At 49.2% G+C, this 22,338-nt stretch overlaps 1 long non-coding RNA gene across 1 annotated transcript in view; it reads right to left on the reverse strand.

The window, feature by feature from the left end:
- LOC133253331 (uncharacterized) overlaps window positions 1–18,846 on the reverse strand; it is a 103,657-nt gene extending 84,811 nt beyond the window's left edge. The window contains exon 1 of the long non-coding RNA XR_009738288.1: window positions 1,192–18,846. This is a non-coding gene — a long non-coding RNA (uncharacterized LOC133253331). The remainder of the gene's footprint in view (window positions 1–1,191) is intronic.
- Window positions 18,847–22,338: the final 3,492 nt, after the last annotated feature.

A 22,338-nucleotide genomic window follows, 5' to 3' on the forward strand; every position in this document is an offset into this window, starting at 1 on the left:
GAGATACACACATAGAATTATGGCTGATTTGCATTGTTGTATGGCAGAAACCAACATAACATTATAAAGCAATTTTCCTCCAATTAAAAAATAAATTTTTCTTTTAAAAAAAGCTTTAAAAAAAGAAATCCTGGAGTTGCCACCCATCAAAGTGACCCTTGGCACAAACACTACATCCTTTCCTGAGTCCACTTTCGCTCCTGTCTTCAAACTTCCAACACCACCCCCTCCCACCTCCCCCCTCAACTGTGATTCTTATTCCTCTGAGAAAAGGGAAGTGACCAGGAGAGGGTTTCGGGGGCTCCCACCACTGGATCTGCTGTTCTGCTTCTCCTCCTAAGACCGTGTCCTACCCATCAGCAACATTGCAGTAACCAATGGACCACCCGCTTCTCAAAACGCTGGCTTCCCAAGGCTTCCAGGACAGCCAGTCTCTCTCCTGGTGCTTCTCTCAGCTCCCTAGCTGCCCTCTCTCTGTTGTCTTTGCTTATCTGTCCTCATAGCCTTTCTGATTGCAGCGCCCCAGAGATCAATCCTTCTCCTTCTTGTCTTTTTTTTATAAACACCCACATTCTAAGTGATCTCGTTATCTCATGGCTTTAAAATGCCATCTAAATGCTGCTAACATAAATTTCTATCTCCAGCCCAAACTCCTCCCTAAGTTTCCGGCTCATTTTTGCATCTGCCCACCCAGCATCTTCACTTGAAAGTCCCATCTTCACCTTAACCTACCCCTGATTTCCCCTCCAGACCCACACAAGCTACAACCTTGTCCATCTCCAGAAACCGCAATCCCATCCTCCCAGCAGCTCAGGCCTCAACACCTTGGAGCCCACCTGGACACGTCTCTCTCATCACTCATCCAATCAGGATATCTCACTGGATCTACTTTTAAAGAGTATCCAAAATCCAGTTATTTCTCACCATTCACTATCACCTTCCTACCATCGCCTTGGTCGACACCAGCATCACCTTATCGGGGTTACTTACTGCTCAAGCTTACTGCTCTGCTTGCCCGAGTCAATTCTCAACACAGCAGTGGGGTGATCTCTTTGAAATTTGTCAGATGACTGATTTCTCCGCTCAGAATCCTGCCTTGACACTTAGGATAAAATACAATATCTTCACCAGCATGGAATCACCAGCCCCCTCAAGACCTGGTGCAACCCCCCACCCCTGCCAACCTCTTACCTTCCTTTCCTGCTTCTTTCTTCCTGGTCACTCTGCTCCAGCCCTGCGGGCCTCTGCTGTTCCACCTCTACGCCTGTTGCTCTGTCTGTCACGAACCTTCTTCCCTGTCCTCTTAGCGTGCTAGATTTTCCTCCTTAGCACTGTCACCACCTGGCAGAACAGCTGTCAGTCTCCCCCTCCTCCACACAGTAGAGCTTCAGCGCTTTCTCCACTTCTGCTCACGGTGTGGTATCCAATACAGTTCTCCTACCCGTGCCTCTGGGAAACTCTCTGGGCCGGCAGCTTCCTCTCCATCCTAGAAGCCACAGCATCTAATACCCGTCCCAGCCCCGCCCAACTCACCCACCCATTTGGCCCTTCCCATTTGTCCTTCTGCCCAGTGCTACCCAGTGGCTGGTCCAGGAGACCAGACACTCCCAGGCAACTTCCGGAACCACTGGGCTTTGCACTCAATAGGATCTCAGTAAACTTTGACTGCTTGCAAGGAGATTTCTGTGATGATAATTTTGGATCCCGGGGGCTGGGGGTAGGGAAATGGTTGAGGGTCCTTTATAAAACACTTCCACCTCAACCCTGGGGCACCTACTGGCCCCAGAGCTGACTTATCAAAGGCCCATTTAGACCTCAAGAACACCACCTGTTCCTGAAAGCTAAGAGAATCCCTTGTTCCTCCATCCAGAAGGAGAAGCAGGGATCACCTCACAGCCTTCCCACCCACTCTTAATGCATTATTTCCCCACTTGTGGGTCAAGTTCCACTGCTGACCCTTGGACAGGCATTCAAGGGCATTGACCACATGATGGTCAATCATGTGGTTCTCCTTTTTTGATTCTCTTTCAAAGACCCTGTAACGGGAAGAATTGTGTCTCCCAAAAAGACACATTGATGTCCTAACCCTCAGGACCTCAGAGTGTGGCCTGATTTGGAAGTGGGGTTATTGCTGATGTAGTTAGTTAAGACAAGATCATACCGGGATTTCTCTGTGGTCCAGTGATTAAGTCTCCGCCTTGCAATGTCGGGCACGCACATTAGATCCCACTTGCCAGAGAGCAACTAAGTCCACGAGCCACAAGGAGAAAGTCCGTGCACCACAATGAAAGATCCCATGTGCCACAACTAACACCCGAGGCAGCCAAATAAACAAATAAAAAGATGAGATCATCCTGAAGTAGGATGGACCCTGATCCAGCACGGCTGTTGTCCTTATAAGATGCGCATGGGAGACAGAGATACTGGGAGGAGACCACAGGACAACAAAGGCAGAGATGGGAGCGATGCAGTCACAGACCAAAGAACAGTAGGGCTGGCCAGCCAGACACCAGTAGCTCTAAGAGGCAAGGAAAGATTCTCCCCTAAAATTTCAGAAGAGAACACAGCCCTGCTGACATCTTGATTTTGAACTTCTGGTCTCCGGAACTGTCAGATGACAAATTTCTGTTGCTTTAAGACATCCACTTTGTGGCAACCCTAGGAAAGTAACACAGATCCTGATTACCTCGAGAAGGTCTCATCTGGGGCTAGCAGGGCTGTAATGCCTCTCCAACACTTGCTAATTTTCCTCTTTACAAAGAAAAAACAGGCCTCAGGCTAAGGGCTTTTGGCAGGAAAGGCAGCTAACTAAATTTTAATAACCTTGTTTTGATCTCATTATATTTATTTTGATGATTACCATCTATTTCTGGCAAGTGATAACTGGTTTTCCTTGCACAATAGTAAAACAAAGCTTCATTTTTAAATAAATAAAGTTGAAAAGGAGTTCATTTAAAGAAAAATAGTATGACATATTAATAAAAGTGGACTAAAATCATGGCAAAAATAGCAAAGGTAGTGATGGGGGATGAAGACAGTCTCAAAGAAAGCCAGGCCCAGCTCACCACTATAGAGCTGCCTGTGGTGTCATGAATCATAAGTTCAAAATGAATAAAATGAAAATGACAACACATACAATTAGAATATGACATAGCAAAATGGTCATCACGTTGTTCTTGCTTTTCTATACCTTTTCTCTATCACACTCCATCCCACCTGCCTCCTTGGTCTTCCTTCATTTGGGGACAGGGCCTACATACAGCCAGCCCCGTTCTAGTCACCAAAGAAAACTGATCTGATAAACTTCATCCCACTGAGCTTGGGGGCTTCCCTGGTGGCTCAGTGGTAAAGAATGTGTCTACCAATTTACAAGGTTTGGCTTCGATCCCTGGGTCAGGAAGATCCCCTGGAGGAGAAAATGGCAACTCACTCCAGTATTCTTGCTGGGAAAACCCCAAAAACAGAAAAGCCTGGTGGGCTACAGTCTGTGGGGTTGCAAAGACATGACTGAGCACACACACATACACTGAGCTTGGAGTCAAAGGATGTGGGTGACAAGTGATCTGGGGTAAATCCCTCAGCCTTCCCAGACTTCAGCTTCCTCTCTACAAGAAAAAAGTGTTGAAAGAAAGTGTTAGTCATTCAGTCGTGTTGACTCTTTGCGACCCCATGGACTGTAGCCCACCAGGCTCCTCTGTCCATGGGATTCTCCAAGCAAGAATACTGGAGTGGGTTGCCATGCCCTTCGGCAGGTGATCTTCCTGACCCAGGGATAGACCCTGGGTCTCCCACACTGAAGGCAGATTCTTTACCATCTGAGCCATCAGGAAAGCCCCCTCTACAAGGGAAGATAGAACTATCTTCAGGCTCTGAATTCTGTGCTTCTGGGATATTAGTGATTTAATGCATTTCTTTTGTGCTACTAAGTCGCTTCAGTCGTGTCCAACTCTGTGCGACCCCATAGACAGCAGCCCACCAGGCTCCCCGTCCCTGGGATTCTCCAGGCAAGAACACTGGAGTGGGTTGCCATTTCCTTCTCCAGAGCATGAAAGTAAAAAGTGAAAGTGAAGTCGCTCAGTCGTGTCCGACTCTTAGCGACCCCATGGACTGCAGCCTTCCAGGCTCCTCTGTCCATGGGATTTTCCAGGCAAGAGTACTGGAGTGGGGTGCCATCATTTCCTTTGTAGGGACCCCTATTTTACTTTATATTCACAAGAGTAATTCCCCAGTAGAGGAATTCCAGGTTTGGGGGGCACATGGAGGAGTAGGATGGAGCACTTCTAAAGTCCTTTGTCTCTACAGGAGGCTGGCATCACCCCCAAATGATGGGCCTACCATCATCTCAGGCCCCTCCTCTTCCTCTATGGGGCACGCCCCTCCCCACAGGCCCTTTGCCTTCCACTCTATTAGGAATCAAGAAGCCAAATGTCCAGTAGGTTTGAATGCCACATTTTTTTTTTTCCTAAATGAACGCAAGGCTCATCTGAAGCTTTTTTTCTAAACATGGATTTATTTATTTGGCTGTGCCGGGTCTTAGTTGCGGCACGTGGGAGCTTCACTGTGGCCTGCAGGATCTTTGAGTCCTAGGCACAGAGGTACTTTGTTGCAGCACGTGGGATCTTAGTTCCCGACCAGGGATTGAATCCGCGCCCTCTGCACTGGGAGCACAGAGTCCTAACTACTGGACCACCAGGGAAGTCCCTGAATACTACACCTTTAATTTTTAAAAATAGGTATTCAGTTGCATGCGTGTTTGTACAAAGACACACACACAGTTGGGGGCAGGAAAGGGCCAGGGAGAAAAATCAGCTTTGACAACCTAATAAATGTCAATTTCTGAAAGGGGCTGGGTTAGAAGATGAATCTTCACAACTTTAATTGGAGACATGATGGTCGCACTTTGCAGGGGCAGCCCCGCCTCTCTGCCAGATCCCGCCACAGATAGCAAGGCCCTTGCCTCACTCTAATTGACAAGAGGCCTCTGTCTGCTCAGATTTGTTTCTGGGATGTCAGGGATATTATAAAGGGGTGGGGGATGCTCAATGTCCCTCTGAGAGGAGAGAGAAGCAACAGAACATGGGACAGAGCAGCCCTGGGACCATGCCCATGCTGTGCTCCTGAAATGAGATCCAGTAGAAACAAAGGAGCCCTCCTGCTGGTGATGTTTATCCCCACCTGGTGGCTAAGCGGTAAAGAATCCGCCTGTCAACGCAGGAGACACAAGAGACACAGCAGGTTCGATCCCAATCCCTCGGAAGGAAATGGAAACCCACTCCAGCATTCTTCCCTGAGAAATTCCATGGACAGAGGAGCCTGGTGGGCTGGAGTCCGCAAGGTCACAAAAGAGTCGGACAAGACTGAGCAGCTGAGCACAGCATAACAGAAAATCAGGGGTGCCTTAGCAGATCCAGTGGTGGTGTTCTAATCCAGGGGCAGAGGGAGGGGCGACAAAGAGGGCTGAGGTTAGGGGCAGTACTAGGGGAGTACTAGGCAGTACTAGGGAGTACTAGGCAGTACTAGGGAGAAGGCACGGAAGCCCAGGGTCTTCTCCCAAGAGACCATTTCCCATAGTAGTCGAGGGGACCAGTCCACCACCACCAGACTGGAGTCAGAGCCCAGCCCCACCACCACTGTGCCTTGGATACAGCGCTTGACCTTGCGGGGCCTCAGTCTTATCATCTGTAAAATGAAGATAATCACAGTACCCACCTCTGCTTCAAGATGTGAAAGAAGATTGGGGAGAGGATTTTTTTAATATTTATTTATTTGTTGTTAGTCACTTAGTCAAGTCCAGCTCTTTGCGACTCCATGGACTATAGCCCTCCACGCTCCTTCTCGAACCAGGAATTGAACCGGGGTCTCCTGTATTGCAGGCGGATTCTTTACCATCTGAGCCACCAGGGAAGCTTGAAAAAGTGAAAGTGTTAGTCACTCAGTCACATCCGACTATTTATTTATTTGGCAGTGCTGGGTGTTAGCTGTGGCACGTGGAATCTTAGTTCCCTGACCAAGGATCGAACTCGAGTGCCCTGAATTGGGAACACAAAGTCTTGGCCACCTGACCACCAGGGAAGTCTCTGGGGAGAAGGTTTAAAGGGTTAATTCAGGGGGGCTAACTAGGTAGTGCACTCATACCTGCCCAGCACATGGGAAGAACTCAACAAGGAAGCCCTTCTCCAGCCAAGTGTGCCTCTCTCAGCCAGAGCTCTGGAGCCCACACTCCTTGGCCGACTATGGAGCCTTGGCACCACCACCCGAGTGAGCTGCAGGTTGTGTGCATTAGACAGCTCAGCTGTGACCAACAACCGCCAAACTGATCAATCTGGGTGGGAACCTCAGTCCTCATCACCAACTTCTCAACCCACCATGCCACGCCCACCAGTTGCTGTCCTCTAAAACACAAAGGAACACTTATTACCTAAAGACCCCCCACTCCAACTCCTTTTATACCGCCACCCCACTGCAGACTCCAGTCCTAGCTATGCAACTTAGGTCGTTTTTATATCAGTAAAACCCAAGTAATAGCCCAAATAACTAGCATGTACCCAGTGCTTTAAAGTTTACCAAACCACATGTAATTTCCAAACATGCTTTGTTAACACACTCACATTGTTCAAAAAATTAAAAGTATATGTTTAAGAGGCAAACAACGACTCTCCCTGTTATCCATCTCCTACCCTACCAGAGGCCAGACTCACTACCCCTCCATACACACACACACAGGTGACCACTGTTCTTAGACCCTCAGAGATCCTTCTAGAGCTTCACAATATGCCTTATACTTAATACAAAGCATTTTCCTCTTTCCTTTTTACAGTTGTATAATATTCCTCCATATGGACCATAGTCTCTTTTTTTTTTTTTAATTTATTTTTATTTATTTTTGGCCATGCTGAGCAGCATGTGGGATCTTAGTTCCTTCACCAAGTATTGAACTCGTACCCTCTGCAATGGAAGAGCCGATTCTTAGCCATTGGACCACCATGGAAGTCCCCAACCATAGTCTCTTAAAGAGACATCTATGCTGTTTCAAATCTTTTCCCATTGCAAACAACACTACAACAAACACCATAAACATAGACCTGTTGTACTTACACAAGTATATTTGTAGGCTGAAATTCCCAAAAGTGGAATTGCTGGGTCAGAAGATATGTATATTTATAATGTTGATAGCTATTGCCAGACTGACCTCCGTGGAGATTACACACTTTACCTTCCCGTGAGAAATATGAGAGGGCTTCCCATGGGGCACTGGTGGTAAAGAACCCGCCTGCCAATGCAGGAGATGTAAGATGTAAGGAAATGGCAACTGACTTAGCATGCATGCACGAGAAATATGAGAGTGGTTTTTCCTTACAATTTCACTATTTAGAGTATATTATCAAATTTCTGGACCCTTGCCAATCTGATAGGAAAACATTATTTACCAGAGTAATTTTAATTTACATTTCTCTTATTTTGAGTGTGATCGAACATCATTATATACATTTAAGAGCCATTTGTATTTCCTTCCCTTAGATGTATTCTGCTACCCATTTATCTCCTTTGGTCTCCACAACACCCTTATAAGCTGCAGAGGGCAAGTATTAAGAAGGTCTACATTTTTTTAATGATAAAGATCAGGCTTAAAGCGTCTAAGATACTGGCGCAAAGCCACAGGCTGGTGTATGGCAAAGCCAAACTCCATCCTGCATTTTCCTCTCATCTGCCTTGCATCACCTCTGTGGAACCTGAGATATGTCGCAAGGAGGAGCAGGGGAACAGGAGTCCTGAGACCTGGCTATTCTCCACGGCTGTGAGTCACCGGCTCTGAGCCTTCCCGCCAGAACCTCCACTCCTGGGCGGACTTTCTGTATCTATAAAACCAAGATTTGAACTAAATCACCAAGGTCCCTTCCTGGAAATGATTATAGTGGGAAGCACTCCATGAATCTTTTATTATTATTTCTTTTTGAGTGGAGGAAATAAAACCGTTTTCAAACCTCCCAAGATGAGAACTTTCAAAGCATACCCGTTTATGTGAATCTAGTCTAATCAGACACGCTGAGAGGTGGCAGGGGAAAGGAGATGGGGGTGTTGGGGGGCGGGGGGCGGCACAGCTTCAGGCAGTGTCGGGAAGAAGGAGGGCTATTGCACTGGAGAACTGGAGATGGCCTGTGCTGAGAGCTGATGGTGAGATTTTCAGGAGTTTTACAAGCCGATTGATGTCAGAGTGATAGCTGAAAGCGGCCAGAGTGGAAATACGCACACCGTGGAAATCAGCAAATGCTACAGATGATAGTATCCCCATCTCCCGCCACCAGGGACGATTGTCTCTACCACCTCACCTCTGCTGGAGGGTCTGCAATCACAGGCAAGGAGGAGACTGGGCACTTGAATAGAGAAGACTCGTCAGCAGGGTAGAGGGTTCCGATATGGAGGCGAGCATGTGCAGTGCCTGCACGGTGCGCTGCCAGGCAGCAGGTTCACACCCGCCGCCGCACCTCCAGAGCTAAGAGCGTGGACCCTGGGGCACACTGTGGGGGGATCAGATGCCTGCTTCCTCGAGCTAGCCATGTGACCCTGAGTAACAGCTCGGCCTCGGTTTCCTGGTCTGCAATAACCATGGCTTCTACCTCAAGGGCCTTTGTGCAGATGCACGAGTTCATCCATAGGAGGCGCTTAGAACTGCTCCATCAACAATGGTTACCGTTGCTTTTACTGCAGCTGCTGCGCAAACACGCTGGAGGAGCATCCTCGGAGGGAAACCTCCCGGTCTGTAGTCGTGGGGCCTTGGCAGCCCTCTCGTCCCTATATGACATTCCCTCCCCTTCTCTAGAGCCTTCTCTGTCCCTTAATCCTGTTGGGTCTGCCCATGAGGAACACAGCTGTCAGAGAATGCCAGCTCTGGGTCCCCTCCTTGCCATGCCTTCCAAGCCCACGATGCCGTCTTCAGGGTCCTGTCTTGAGGTGGAGTCCTTTCGGTTGTGAGGCAGCCTTTCCTTAGCTAATCTCACTCTGTCTCTTGGCCTGAAGCACCCTTTTCTCCTCCGAAGGATAGTGTACTGCTGCTGCATCACCTCCCCCAGGAAGCCTTCCCTGATGTCTCCTTCCTCTAGTTGGGTGCCCGGTTCTCCAGTCTGTATCTGTAGCAATCCCCCACCTTCCCATTTCCCAGCACTTCGCCTTGAGTATATGCCCATCTCCCCCACCAAATTCCTTGAGGCAGGAATATGTCATTTTATTTTCTCACCTCTTACCTGGTCTTTTGCCTAGAAAAGACTCTAGGATGGAATGACGGAGGGATACATCCTCCCCTCTCCACACAACACTATCCCAAGCTTTGACTTTCTATTGCTGAATGACCCCCATTACTCCACAGGGCTACACTGCTCCCTCCAAATCTTGGTGCAAAAAAAAAAAAAAGAGAGAGAGAGAGAGAAATTACCCAGATTAGGGCTGGGTAATGAGCCATGCTGGGTGAGCAAACACCATATTCCTCACTAATCTTGGTTTGTCCAGAGCTTGCCAACTCCACAGCCTCCCTCCTCCTGCCAGCTCAGAGAATATTTCCAGCTGGTGGTCTGCCAAGGGCTTGGCTCCCCAGGGTCTCCTTCAGTGAGACCTGGGAGCTCTGTGACTCTTGAGGCACTGGGTGGAGGAGGAGGCAGGCAAGCCCAGAGGGCAAGCCTCAGGGCACTTGCACAGCCCTGAAAGCAAGATTCTTTACCATCTGAATCACCAGGGAAGACCATCATTTCTAGAGGCCTCCCTTATAAAATGCAAAGACCTCTACAAAGCGGTCGTGCATTTAGTGAAACTTTCAAGGATTATTCTAGCCGGAAAGAGATGAGAGCCAGAAATTTGGTCTGGATAGAGGTATTAGTGTGTCTGTGTGTGTGTTTGCGTTGAGAGTGGGAGATGTATTTTTCCGTTCATTCAGATATTGATCAAGCACCTGTGAAAACTCAGTGTTCTTGGTTCTGGGGATACAAAGTGAACCAGAGATTAATATATTCACCCTTGCAGAGTTTACTTTCTTTTGGGGGGAGGGGAACAATAAACAAAAGATGAATAAAATGTTTGGAATGTCAGATGCCGGTCTGTGCTATGGGGAAGAAAAAAAGTAGAGGAAGAGGAGGATCAAGGTTGGAGGGAGTGCAAGCCTCCTTGTGGGGGGCTTGCTATGAGGGAAGGACTAGCCTCTTGGCCTCTGCAGGTGCTAGGATAGAAGGATACTCTTGCAAATGAGCACATAGGTGAAAGTCAGGCCCTCAAATCACACAGCCTATAGCCACACCCTCTCTGAAGCCCAGTTCAACTCTCTGATTACTGAGGAAGCTGTATCAGCCACCATGACCTCTCATGTCCCCCACTGAGGCTTATTTTGGCTTTGTCCTGACTGTCAGGGTGACTGAGCAGCTGAGCATGTACACACACTCCCACGGGTTACCCTTGAAGATAATAATGACTTATGATTGAATAGAAACACACAATTCCCATTCACTTCTCATGATCTTATTTAAGCTGCCCAACAACTCCATGGAGTCAATGGATATTATTAACCCTATTTTGTTGTTGTTTAATCACTCAGTCATGTCCCACTCTTGCAACCCCATGGATTGTAACCCACCAGGCTCCTCTGTTCATGGGATTTTCCAGGCAACGGTCCTAGCGTGGATTGCCATTTGCTTCTCTGGGATGCAATTTGCCTAAGGTAGCACAGTTGTCAGGGGCAAGTCCAGGACCTAGTTCTCTTTCCACTCTGCCACATTGTCTCTTGAAAATCTTCAAGTCACAAAGAGATGACTTCCTTGCAGGAACTGCAGTGAGTAGCATTGGAAGGCAGCTGCCTGGCGCCACCCCACCATGCAGAAAGCTCTGGCAGGCTGCGGAGGGCTTGACTGAGTCCAACACAGACACATGGGAGCTTGCTGACCTTGGGCAAGACTCAAATCTGAACTTCAGTTTCCTCATTTGTAAACTATAAACAACACCCACTTCTTGGAGACCAACAGAGAGAATATGGAATGCCCTGGGTTCAAGGAAGCCCTGTGCCCCAGAGAGGCACCATGGTCACAACACCCCCAAACACACCCACACCCACGTGCTTGACACAATGTGGCCTAATGTGACACAGCAGCCTCCACAGCTGACTGTGACTTCCTTAAAACTGTCGTCTTCCTTCTGGGGACTTTCCTGGTGGTCCAATGATTAAGACTTTGCCTTCCAACGCGGTGGATGTGGGTTCAATCCCAGGTCAGGGAACAAAGGTCCCACATGTCCCAGGGTATAGCCAAAAATTTTAAAAACAAATAAATAATAAAATCTATAGTCTTCTTCTCAAGATTCCTTTTGTGAAAAGAACTAAGTGGACCAGGCCTACAGCTGAGAGAAGCAGGAAAGACAGCCATACAGAACAGGGATGGTTTAGACTTGGAGACAGAGGTTCCTAATATCTGAATGAGGGTGAGCCCAACTTGGGACCAGGGAGAGGGAAGAAGTGGATGGACTGAGGGACAGCTCTGCAGCCAGCTTCCAAGTAAGGGGAAAGTGAAAGTGAAAGTCACTCAGCCGTGTCCAACTCTTTGCTTCCCCATGGACTATATATGTCCATGGAATTCTCCAGGCCAGAATACTGGAGTGGGTAGCCTTTGCCTTCTTCAGGGGATCTTCCCAACCCAGGAATAGAACTGGGGTCTCCTGCATTGCAGGCAGATTTTTTACCAACTGAGCTGTCAGGGAAACCCAGGTAAGGGGAAGCAGGATTTCACAGCCTGTGCAGGCATCTGCTGATGAAGGACCCTAGTCCATGGAAAGTGCCTCCCAGGTGTTGCTCACAGCTGTCTCAGGTGCTGGCTCTCTGTCTTCCGGCACTGACACCACCCCTACTGAGACCACCGCGCCTATGTCTTCCGCTTCTGCACTTTTTAAATACTGAAATGTAGTTGGTTTACAATATTACATTAGTTTTAGGTGTGCAACATAGTAATTCAATATAGATCACACTCCATTTAAAGTGATTTTAACATATTGGCTCTATTCCTGGTGCTGTACAATATATCCTTGTGACTAGTCTACTGTATACATAGCAGCTTGTAACCTTTTAATCCCCTACCCCAGTAGTGCCCCGCCCCACTTCCCTCTCCCGGCTAATAACCACTCATCTGTTCTCTGTATCTGTGAGTCAGTTTCTGTTTTGTTATATTCACTCATTTGTTTCATTTTTTAGATTCCAAATATAAGTGATAACATAAAGTATTTGTCTTTCTCTGTCTGACTTATTTCACTCAGCCTAGTACGCTCCAGGTCCATCCATAATGTTGTAAATGGCAAAAAAAAAAAAAAAAGAAAACCTTAAGCCACTGAGCCCTTGGATCTGCTGACAGTGCTTGGCAACCTGTAGCAAAACAAGGAAACTCTCCCTCTCCCTTCTCTGTTTCAACCTCCATTTTAGAAATGCCTAACCATGCAGCCAGTGCTTTAGGTGAAATCAGGGATGCTGAGAGACAAGTCTTCAAGATAGATGGCTCCACTGTGGTCTCTGTGAATGGTGCTGCCTGCACTTGTACAGTGCACAGCCTGTGCCATTGTACACAATGGCCCTGTAGACACTCTACAGTCCTCAGAGCACCCCATCTCTCCGACAGCTTGTGCTTTATTCCACGGTCAAGCATGTCAGGCTCACCTGAGCCCTCATTATAAATGGCACCTCCTAGAGTTGTTCACTGCTCAACCTGCACAAGCATGCACAGAGATTCTGCAATGCCATCCCCTTCTATAAGGTAAGTCCTCTCCTAAGAGGCTCCTCTGTCCCTCACAGGATGGGACCCACTCTCACCCATTCTCACCAGTTCTCCAGACATTTTTGAATCCCAGCAGTAGGTCCCACTACACATTAAATTAAGACTTTGAAGCTGTATTTTCTACACTCCCTCTTGTCAAAGTCATTTCTGCTTCCTTGCTGTCCTGAAGATTTCCCCAAAACAAAGGACTATAGAGTTAAGGGGGACATTGAAGTTCTTCTAATCCAGCTCTATCATCTTCCACATGGAAGAATAAGCCCAGAGAGGGAAAGAGACTTGCCCAGCATCCCACAGCCCACAGCCAGTTAGGGCAGAGCTGGGATTAGAGCTCCTGGCTCAGTGCTCATCTAGCATACCTCTTTATAGACAGATGGAGGATAAAGACACAGAGATACTGAACAAGAAAAGATGCCCCAGGCACCAAGCCCTCTGCACCACGGCTGTCCTTGCTGCCTTCACCATCAACAAACTCAAAGGGATTTTTTTTTTTTAATCTTTTTTTAAGGAGGCACATCTGTCTTGTCTACTGGGAAGAAGGATCCTGTGCTGGGTGAGCCGAAACAGAAAGCAGGACCAGGAGAGCTCAGTTTGGCTGTCAGGCGTCTGACAAAGTCTGAAGGTCCAAACAACCCACAGAAAGGTGGCCCGAGCTCTGTCTTAGGCTCAGGATGGGCTTGGCTTGTCAGTTCTGTCTGCGCTGGCCCTACTGGATGCACACTGGATGCCGGGTTCTGAGTGATCTATCTGACTTCTACAAGATCAACACAAGCCTCCCAGCCTTTGCCCACAAAAGCCTGCTGAATGCTCTATGCCCCTACTCTGCAACGGAGCCCACCTTGCCTGGCCGTGCTCCCCTGATCCCCTTGATCCCTCCTCCAGCACCATCTCCCATCCCAGAGCCAGCCAGGTTCCCACTCCTCCTCAGCCAACATTCCTGGAGAGAACCAGGGCTTTTCTCTTTGGTTCTCAGGCATAACCCCAGATTTGAAACAACCAACCTCCCAGGGCACCCAGCAGCACAGGAACCTGGCTTCACCAACCACTCTGCTTTTCAAAAGCTGCAGCTTCTTGATGTTTCTCCATCCCCGGTGACCAGGCAGGGTGGTCTTACCCCAGCTGTTGTTCTGGAAGCTACCCTAAATAACTCCTCCATCCATTCCTCCCACCCCACTGGAACCTCTGCTTCCCCACCCACTCTCCATCTCAGTTCATTTCCTCTCTTGTCCACATCTTCCCCCCTACTCTAATCCTACCTGCCTCTCCACCCTCCATCAGCCTCTCCCCTGCCCTAACCTTATCCTCACTCATGGATCAAGTCTTTTCTGTCTATAGGTGTAACAGAAGCCTGGGCACCAGAAGTGGCAACTGCACCCCATTCTGGAGCTGTCTAGGCAGGAGAGCTGCCCCTGAGGATGAGGGTCAAGGATACCATGGGAGAAGGACTAGCGGGGGAGTGGGGTATAGTTATTGGAGGAAACCAGAAAGGGAACAGGCTCACAGAGCGGCCCTTTCTGTACAGACCAGGGAGGTAACCAGCAGAAAATTAACAAAAACAGCCTCAGTCTAAGCAGTTTGCTGTTGTTCAGTCCATGGACTGCAGCAGGCCAGGCTTCCTTGCCCTTCACTATCTCCTAGAGTTTGCTCAAACTCATGTCCATTGAGTTGGTGATGCCATCCAACCATCTCATCCTCTGTTTCCCCCTTCTCCTCCTGCCCTCAGTCTTTCCCAGCATCAGTCTTTTTCAATGAGTTGGCTCTTCGCATCAGGTGGCCAAAGTATTGGAGCTTCAGCTTCAGCATCAGTCCTTCCAGTGAATATTCAGAGTTGATTTCCTTTAGGATTGACTGGTTTGATCTCCTTGCTGTCCAAGGGACTCTCAAGAGTCTTCTCCAAGCACCACATTTCAAAAGCAAGTCTAAGCTATACTGCCCTTGATTAATCTGGGCCTCTGGCTCATACCCCAGGGCATTTGCTTGAGGACTTGCCACAGTGACATTGGAGAAGGAAAGAAAGCCTTGCTCAGAAATAATAGAGTAAGGGACTCAGGAGGCCCCTCCGCTTTGTCCCTCCCCATCTACCCAAAAGGCCAAACATGATCTCCCTGTGGGTGTCGCCAGTGTCAACAGTAATTATTTGTTCCTGTGGCTTAAGCACAACCATAAACAAATTTTAATAAAATGTAAATACATCTGAGAGGGATTTAAAAATTAACTTGGCCTCAGTTTCTTTAAGTGGAAGATAAGGACTCAGGCAAGAGGAGAGCTAAGGCCCTTTTCTGGCTCAGACATTCTGGTCCTAGAAGTGTCAGCAGACGGGGGTTTCTCAGCTCCACACTCCCCTCTGCACCCCTCGCCCCAGCATCCCAGGGTCCTGGCTTTGGGGGAGTGAGGCTGCGGCATGGAGAGGTAGCCCAGGAAGACAGGGGACAGAAATAGGGAGAAACCCGTCAATTCAGGGTTCTAGTCAGAGTCTGGTCTGCCAAGAAGTGATATAGAGAGCAGACTTGCAGACACAGTGAGGGAAGGAGAGGGTGGGACGATTGAGAGAGTAGCATGGAAACATACACATTACTATATGTAACTCAAGTATTCTGACCTGGAGAATTCCAGAGACAGAGGACCCTGGTGGGCTATAGTCCATGGGGTCCAAATACCACCATATGTAAAATACACCATATGTAAAACAGATAGCCAGTGAGAATTTACCGTATGACGCAAGGAGCTCAAACCAGTTGCTCTGACACAACCCAGAGGGATGGGATGGGGTGAGAGGTGGGAGGGAGGTTCAGGAGGGAGGGGACATATGTATACCTATGGCTGATTTATGTCGATGCATGGCAGAAACCAACACAATATTGTAAAGCAATTAAAAACAAATAAATTTAAGTAATAAAAAAAGTTTGTCCCATGCCCAAGGCCAGCCTGTGCCTCCTGCACCTGTAGGCCTGGCTGCCAGCTTGCATAGCACCAACCAGCCCATGACTCCAGACTCAGGCCAGGCCTCTCCCCTTCAGCACTCCTTCCTGCCACCACAGGGACCTCCTTCTACATTCCCAGGCCAGCTCCTTCCACACTCTCTCTCCCAAGAATGGTCAGTGGGTCCCTCGAAGACCTGCCCCAGGGCAAATGCATTTTAAAAGAGGCCTGGGGAGTTCCTTGGTAGCCAACTGGTTAGAAATTCGGGCTTTCAGGCTTTCACTGCTATGACCAGGGTTCAACCCCTGTTCAGGGAACTAACTGACATCCCACCAGCCTCACAGCCAAAATAATAAATTAAAAAATAAAATGAAAAGTTGAAACATAAAATTTCCATTGTTGCTGTTGTTGTTCAGTCACTCAGTTGTGTTCTACTCTTTACCACCCCCATGGACTGCAGCACACAAGGCTTTCTTGTCCTTCACCGTCTCCCAGAGTTTGCTCAAATTATGTGCATCGAGACGGTGATGCCATCCAACCATCTCGTCCTCTGTCATCCCCTTCTCCTCCTGTGTTCAGTTTTTCCCAGCATCATGTTCTTTTCTAATAAAAATAAATAAATAAAAGAGCTTTGCTGGGAGAGGTTTGGGGAAGAGGAATTGGACCAAAACACTGATGATAGGCTTCCTGGAGTTCGTGAAGGAAACTTTCTGGAGGGGGAGTCCTCTCAGGGCTCCACAAACCATTTGTGTCCACCCCCACCCCCAAGTAAAGTGGGCTTCATTTATTCTTTCCATCCTAAAATAGTTAATCTGCGCCTACCTCGTGCCTAGAAGTGCATTAGGTAATGGGAGTACAAGGATGAATTAAGTTAAGAATGAATCCTGGAACTTCCCAGGTGGTCCACTGACTAAGAATTTGTGTTCCCAACACAGGGGGCCCAGGGTTGATCCCTTGTCAGGGAACTAGATCCCACATGCCAAAACTCAAAGATCCAGCATGCTGCAACTAAGACCCAAGCAGCCAAATAAACTTAAGAAAAAAAGAAAAGAAACGAATCCTGCCCATAGCACATTTGCAGTCCAGTGGGAGAGACCCCGGACCTCCTTCCTGCCTACCCCCTGCCAGCCTCCTCCTGCTCCTGCAGGGCAGTGGCCCCGGGGCTGCGTGATCACAACATGTTCGCCCCTTGGCAGGCTGTGCTAACTGGCCCCCCAGGTGCTTCTACCCAGCTGAAGCCTGCCGCCACACCCAGGTGTGCCAGCTGCCAGGCCACAGCAGGGATGGAGCAACTCAGATAGGGGGAGGCCATCTCCTCTGTGGCTTCTGCCCTCCACCTTGCCTCAAGCCACAGGCCTTCTAGTCTAGGAAGAAACTTCCTCCCAAGCGCTTCCATTCCTGGGCTTCATGGCGCAGGCCAGCTCCGCTCTGCCCAGGTGGATGGAGCCCGCCGACTAGGAACCACCTAGCCAGGGGCTGTAAGGCTTTTGATGTTGTTCCTTGTCCTCTCCTTGAATGCTCTTCTGGTTTTCTTCATTCTCATCAGAATCCCAGCCAGGTCCTCCCATGTCAATGAAGCCTGAGTTCACCCCAAATCTAAACGACTTAGCTTCTCTGGGCCTCCAGCCTCTGGCTTATGAAACGACATCTCTGCCTACCCACCTGTCAGAGCCCCTGGGAGGTAAAAGAAGGTCGTAGAGAAGACAGAGCTCTGTAGTCCCAGCACCAGTCTAGGAGCTGTGTATCCATCCATTCAGTCTTCACAAGAAGCTTCTGAGAAACATACTCTCTCCATTTTACAGATGTGGAAACAGGTGCACAGAGAAGTCACCTGAAGACACATGGCCAGCAGGAGCAGTGTCAGAATCTGAATGCGGGTTATCTGCCTGCCATGCGGGAGACCTGGATTTGATCCCTGGGTCAGGAAGATCCCCTGAAGGAGAGCATAGCAACCCACTCCAGTATTCTCGCCTGGACAATCCCATAGACAGAGGTGCCTGGTGGGCTACAGTCCACAGGGTCGCAAAGAGTCAGACACAACTGAGGGACTAACACTTTCACTTTCACACACTCTACAGGCTACAGTATGTGTGTCTAACCAACTACACCTAACTGCCCCCACAGCACTTTATAAATAAAGGAAAGCTGTACAAACTCAAGAACATTATTATTACCCAAAAGCTGTAGTCCCCTCAGGCACACCTCAGGCACCACCCAGCCCTCTCTGATCAGACACCGAAGCCCAAGGCTGAGCCAGTCCCAGGCTGCAGGCCTCAGAATTACTTAACAGCTATGGGCTCCAGCTCCCCTACAGATCCCTCAGACCCTGCTTCTCCCTCCCTAACCTGCTGGCCGCCTCTGGCCCAGAGATCTAGGGTCTGGTGTCGGGAAGAGTATTCTTTCAACCTGGTGGTCTGTGACAACCTACAGGGGTGATATGGGGTGGGAGAAGGAGGGAGGGTCAAGAGAGAGGGGACCTATGTATACGCATGGCTGATTCATGTTGATGTATGCAGAAACCAACACAACATTGTAAACCAATTATCCTCCAATTAAAAATAAATACATTGTAGAATAATAATAATAAATAGAAAAGAAGAGGGCTGGCAGGGAGCACAGAGGAAAAAGGCAGGCCTGGCTGGAGCCTGGAGATAGATGGTCTTGCTCTGCACTGGCTGGCATGGGATGGGCCTGGGAGCTGAGGAGTGAGGCAGGCCAGTAACATACAGCCCACCAGGGGAGAAGCCAACCTGATGCCTAATCAGATGAGACTCCCCTTCCCAGATCCCCCTCATACCTCTATCTTCCCCTCCCAGCTCACTGATCTCCCTCCCCTCTCTTCCCAACCCCTCCCTCCCTAAGATCTCCAGCTGCCCCTGCTGACTTTATAAATGGCCCTGGCAGGAGGTGGGCACCTTGGCTAATTGAATCAGCGTCCATGAGGCAGGAGGCTGGTTAGCATCACGGCTGAAAGGTGGTGGCAGCAACAGCTTGAGTGCAGCCAGCAGGGAGGAGGCTGAGTGAGCAGAGAGGCCTCGACAATCTGGGTCTCGGTTTATTCTGAAGCTCCAAGGTGGGAATCCACCAGAGGACCTTGGTCGCCCCAGCACAGCCTGGGAGCAGGCTTATGGGATGGACCAGAAGTCAACAATATACACACAGACACGCATACACCCCACATATTGGTCCTATGCTCTGGGGGGGAAAAAAGGGAGGCAAAGAGGAAAACAAAGAAACAGGAATGCTATGGAATATTTGTGTGTGCGCACACAGTTACACCTATCTATGTATACATCTCTATGTATGCTGGGCTCTCTGTCTGACTCTTTGTGACCCCACGGATACGGCCTGTAGCCCATCAGGTTCCTCTGTCCATAGGAATTTCCAGGCAAGAATACTGGAGTGAGTTGCCATTTTCTTCTTCAGGGGATCTTCCCAGCCCCAGGGATGGAACCTGGGTCTCCTGCATCGCGGTTGGATTCTTTACAGATTGAGCCCCCAGGGAAGCCCATGCTGGGCACCAGTCCTGACGCCATTCTCGCCCGCCCTGATGCCACCTCTGCATAGTAATTAGCAAATAAAAGCAGTCTCTAAGTGCCTTGGTCACGGCAGAACATCTCATGGTATTGGCAGCTGTCACAGAGCTGTCTCTTGGTCTTATATTGCCCTGTCCCCTTCAAGACCAGGCCGTTTCCTCATCCATGAATTTGCTCTTTGACAACAGGCTGCTAGAGATATACTTTAAGAAGGGCTTCACCTCTGTGTTTCTGTTTGCAGAGATTTATCCCTGAGGCTCACGCCTGCATGAAGCCATTCCTGTACAACCACTCTGTTCAGGAGCCACACAGGTGCAGAGCGGGCCTGGTCCATGGTGGCAACTAGGGAACAAGGCCCAAGTCCAGGGTGACGGTGCCACTGGGGATGGGCTGACCCGGCTCTCTGGAGGACCTACCCCATCTGGTCACATCTGAGAAAGACCCCGTGGGCTTAGTCAGCATTCTCAGGACTCTCGTGGCCCCTCCCACTTCCCCAAATGCTCTGCTCCCCTGCCCCCACCAGCTCTCACCCCATCTTTCCCCAGGGCCCCAGTCTACCACTTCCCCTTTCGAGCAAAGCTAGCTTCAGAAGGAAAAACTCCGAAGTCCCAGGATCTCAGCAGAGAGGGGAGAGGCCAGGAGAGAAGCAGTTTTCAGCTGGGGGCCCCGCACCTCTTGGTGGCTGGGTCCACAGTCCTCCAAGAGGGGCTCTGAGGATCTGAAGGGACCAGCTCTGAAATGCAGATCCTTGCAATTATCGCCCCATTCTTCTGAGCAGTAAATCTTGAAGTTCCCTTCTGTAGGACCAAGCCCCCACACGGGATTAGGGTTTAAGCCCCCAGTGGCCTTTTCCACAGGCTAACACTGCCCCCTGCTGGGCTGAGCTGGGGTGTCTGTCCCAAGTACTCATGGAAATTGAAAAAGAGACATCCCTGGTGGCTCAGTCAGTAAACTATTCGCCTGCCAACGCAGGAGACGCGGGTTTAACCACTGGGTCGCTGGGTCGGAGAGGAGAAGGAAATGGCAACTCACTCCAGAATTCTTGCCTGGGAAATCCCATGGACAGAGGAGCCTGGCGGGCTACAGTCCATGGGGTCGTAAGAGGCAGACACAACTTAGGGACCAAACCACGACCACCATCCTTGCCTGAGAAGGCCCCAGCTCCCACCCCTCTCCTGGAGAGGTAACTACTGAAACTCCTGCCTCCAGTGTCTTCTGAGGCTGGGATGAGGTGATGACAGCCGGGTTAGTCCTTTGGTGCAGGCAAGAGTCAAGGTTCCTGGATGACTTCCCTCTCTCTCTCCAGCCTGCTCACCCATTGCCTCAAATTCCTTTAAAAGGGGGCAAAAGCATGAGCTGAGATCAAAGGTGCCCACAACCCACATGCGAACCTGGGCAGCCCATTGGTCTCTATCTTGCTTCCCTCCCCGCTCTGGAGCCCATTTCCAGCTGCTGCTAGGACCCCTCTACCTGGATGGAGTAAACCCATGCGTGGGTGCATGGGTGCTCAGTCACTTCGGTTGTATCCGACCCTTTGTGACCCCATGTTCCTCTGTCCCTGGGATTCTCCAGGCAAGAATATTGGAGTGGGTTGTCATGCCCTTCTCCAGAGAGTCAAGCCATCTTAGCCTAAAACTGTCAGAAACTCAGCTCACCTTCTTCCACAAACCCAAATCTCTCCACAACACCCCATTTCTCTGTGTTACACATCCAATGTGACTCCAAGATCCGCAAGCCCTGGCTCTTCCACAGCATTTGGACCCCCAGTCTCTCTGAATTTCTCCTTCCAATTCAGCTCACTGGGGCACCAGTCTATCTTCCAAGTAACCCGACAGCTGATTGACCTAACACAGAGCTCTATAGGATTCTCTGCTTAAAAGCCTTGTCAGTGTGATGGCCATGTATTGATAATTCTCGAAGGTAATTAATGGATTCATGGGGATTTATTACACTACTCCTCCCACTTTCCTGTGTGTTTGAAATTTTTTAAAATATACATTTTAAAAAATAAAGCCTTGTCATTCCTCCTTCCCCTTTAATTAGGTACAAATTCCTGCACAGCAGGGTTAGAATCTGCCTTCTCAAGTAGATTGCCCCATGTCCCCTCCATTTTTATTTATTTACTTATAATTGGAGGATAATTGCTTCACAATATTGTGTTGGTTACTGCCACACATCAACATGAATCAGCCATAAGTGTACATACGTCCAGGCTTCCCAGGTGGCTCCGTGGTAAAGAATCTGCCTGCAATGCAGGAGACGTGGGTTTGATCCCTGGGTTGGGAAGACCCCCTGGAGAAGGGAATGCCAACTCACTCTAGTATTCTTGCCTGGAGAATCCCATGGAGAGAGGAACCTGGCAGACCACAGTCCATAGGGTCGAAAAGAGTTGGACATGACTGAGCGACTTAGCAGGCAGACAGGCATACATATGTCTCCACCCTCTTGAACCTCCCTCCTACCTTCCCCTCCATTCTTACAGAACTCTTTCCTAAGCATGTACATACCTCCCCCAATGCCTCCATTCACATTCTTCTACCAGTATCCTCTTTTCATATCCCTTCCCACCCTTGAAGGGCCACCTTAAGTGCCGTGTTTGATATGAAGCCTTTCTTGGTCCCCCAGAGAACAGCTATCTCCCCTGACTCCCAGGCTTTCGTTCTCCTCTTGTGAAACTTACATCCCCTTTTGTGACAGACATCTGTGTCCTCATCTCAGCCCACCTCTAGACTATAAGCATCACGAGGCAAAGGGAGGCTTTACAGACAGTGCCCCGTAATACTGGCTGAGTTGGCCAGTAGCATGAACATACTGACAGCCCTTTCCATGAAAGCAGTTCTTGATGAAAGGAGACTGCACAGAGCCTGCAGGGAAATACTGGGTTGGAACTTTCGGGCCAACCCAATAGAAACACAAGGGCCAATGCGGAACTTCAGAACAGGAAGGGCTCTCAGAGCCCAAATGGAGAAACTCCCTCAATTTACAGACAAAGAGATAAGTCTTAGAAAGGCAAGGGATGAGTTCCATTTCTACTCTGGCCTGTCTTCCACTCCAGGTTTAAACACACACACAGCTTCCTCACTATTTTGGGGGTGGTGACC

This window comes from Bos javanicus, chromosome 8, assembly GCF_032452875.1.
Source record: "Bos javanicus breed banteng chromosome 8, ARS-OSU_banteng_1.0, whole genome shotgun sequence".
Taxonomy (NCBI): domain Eukaryota; kingdom Metazoa; phylum Chordata; class Mammalia; order Artiodactyla; family Bovidae; genus Bos; species Bos javanicus.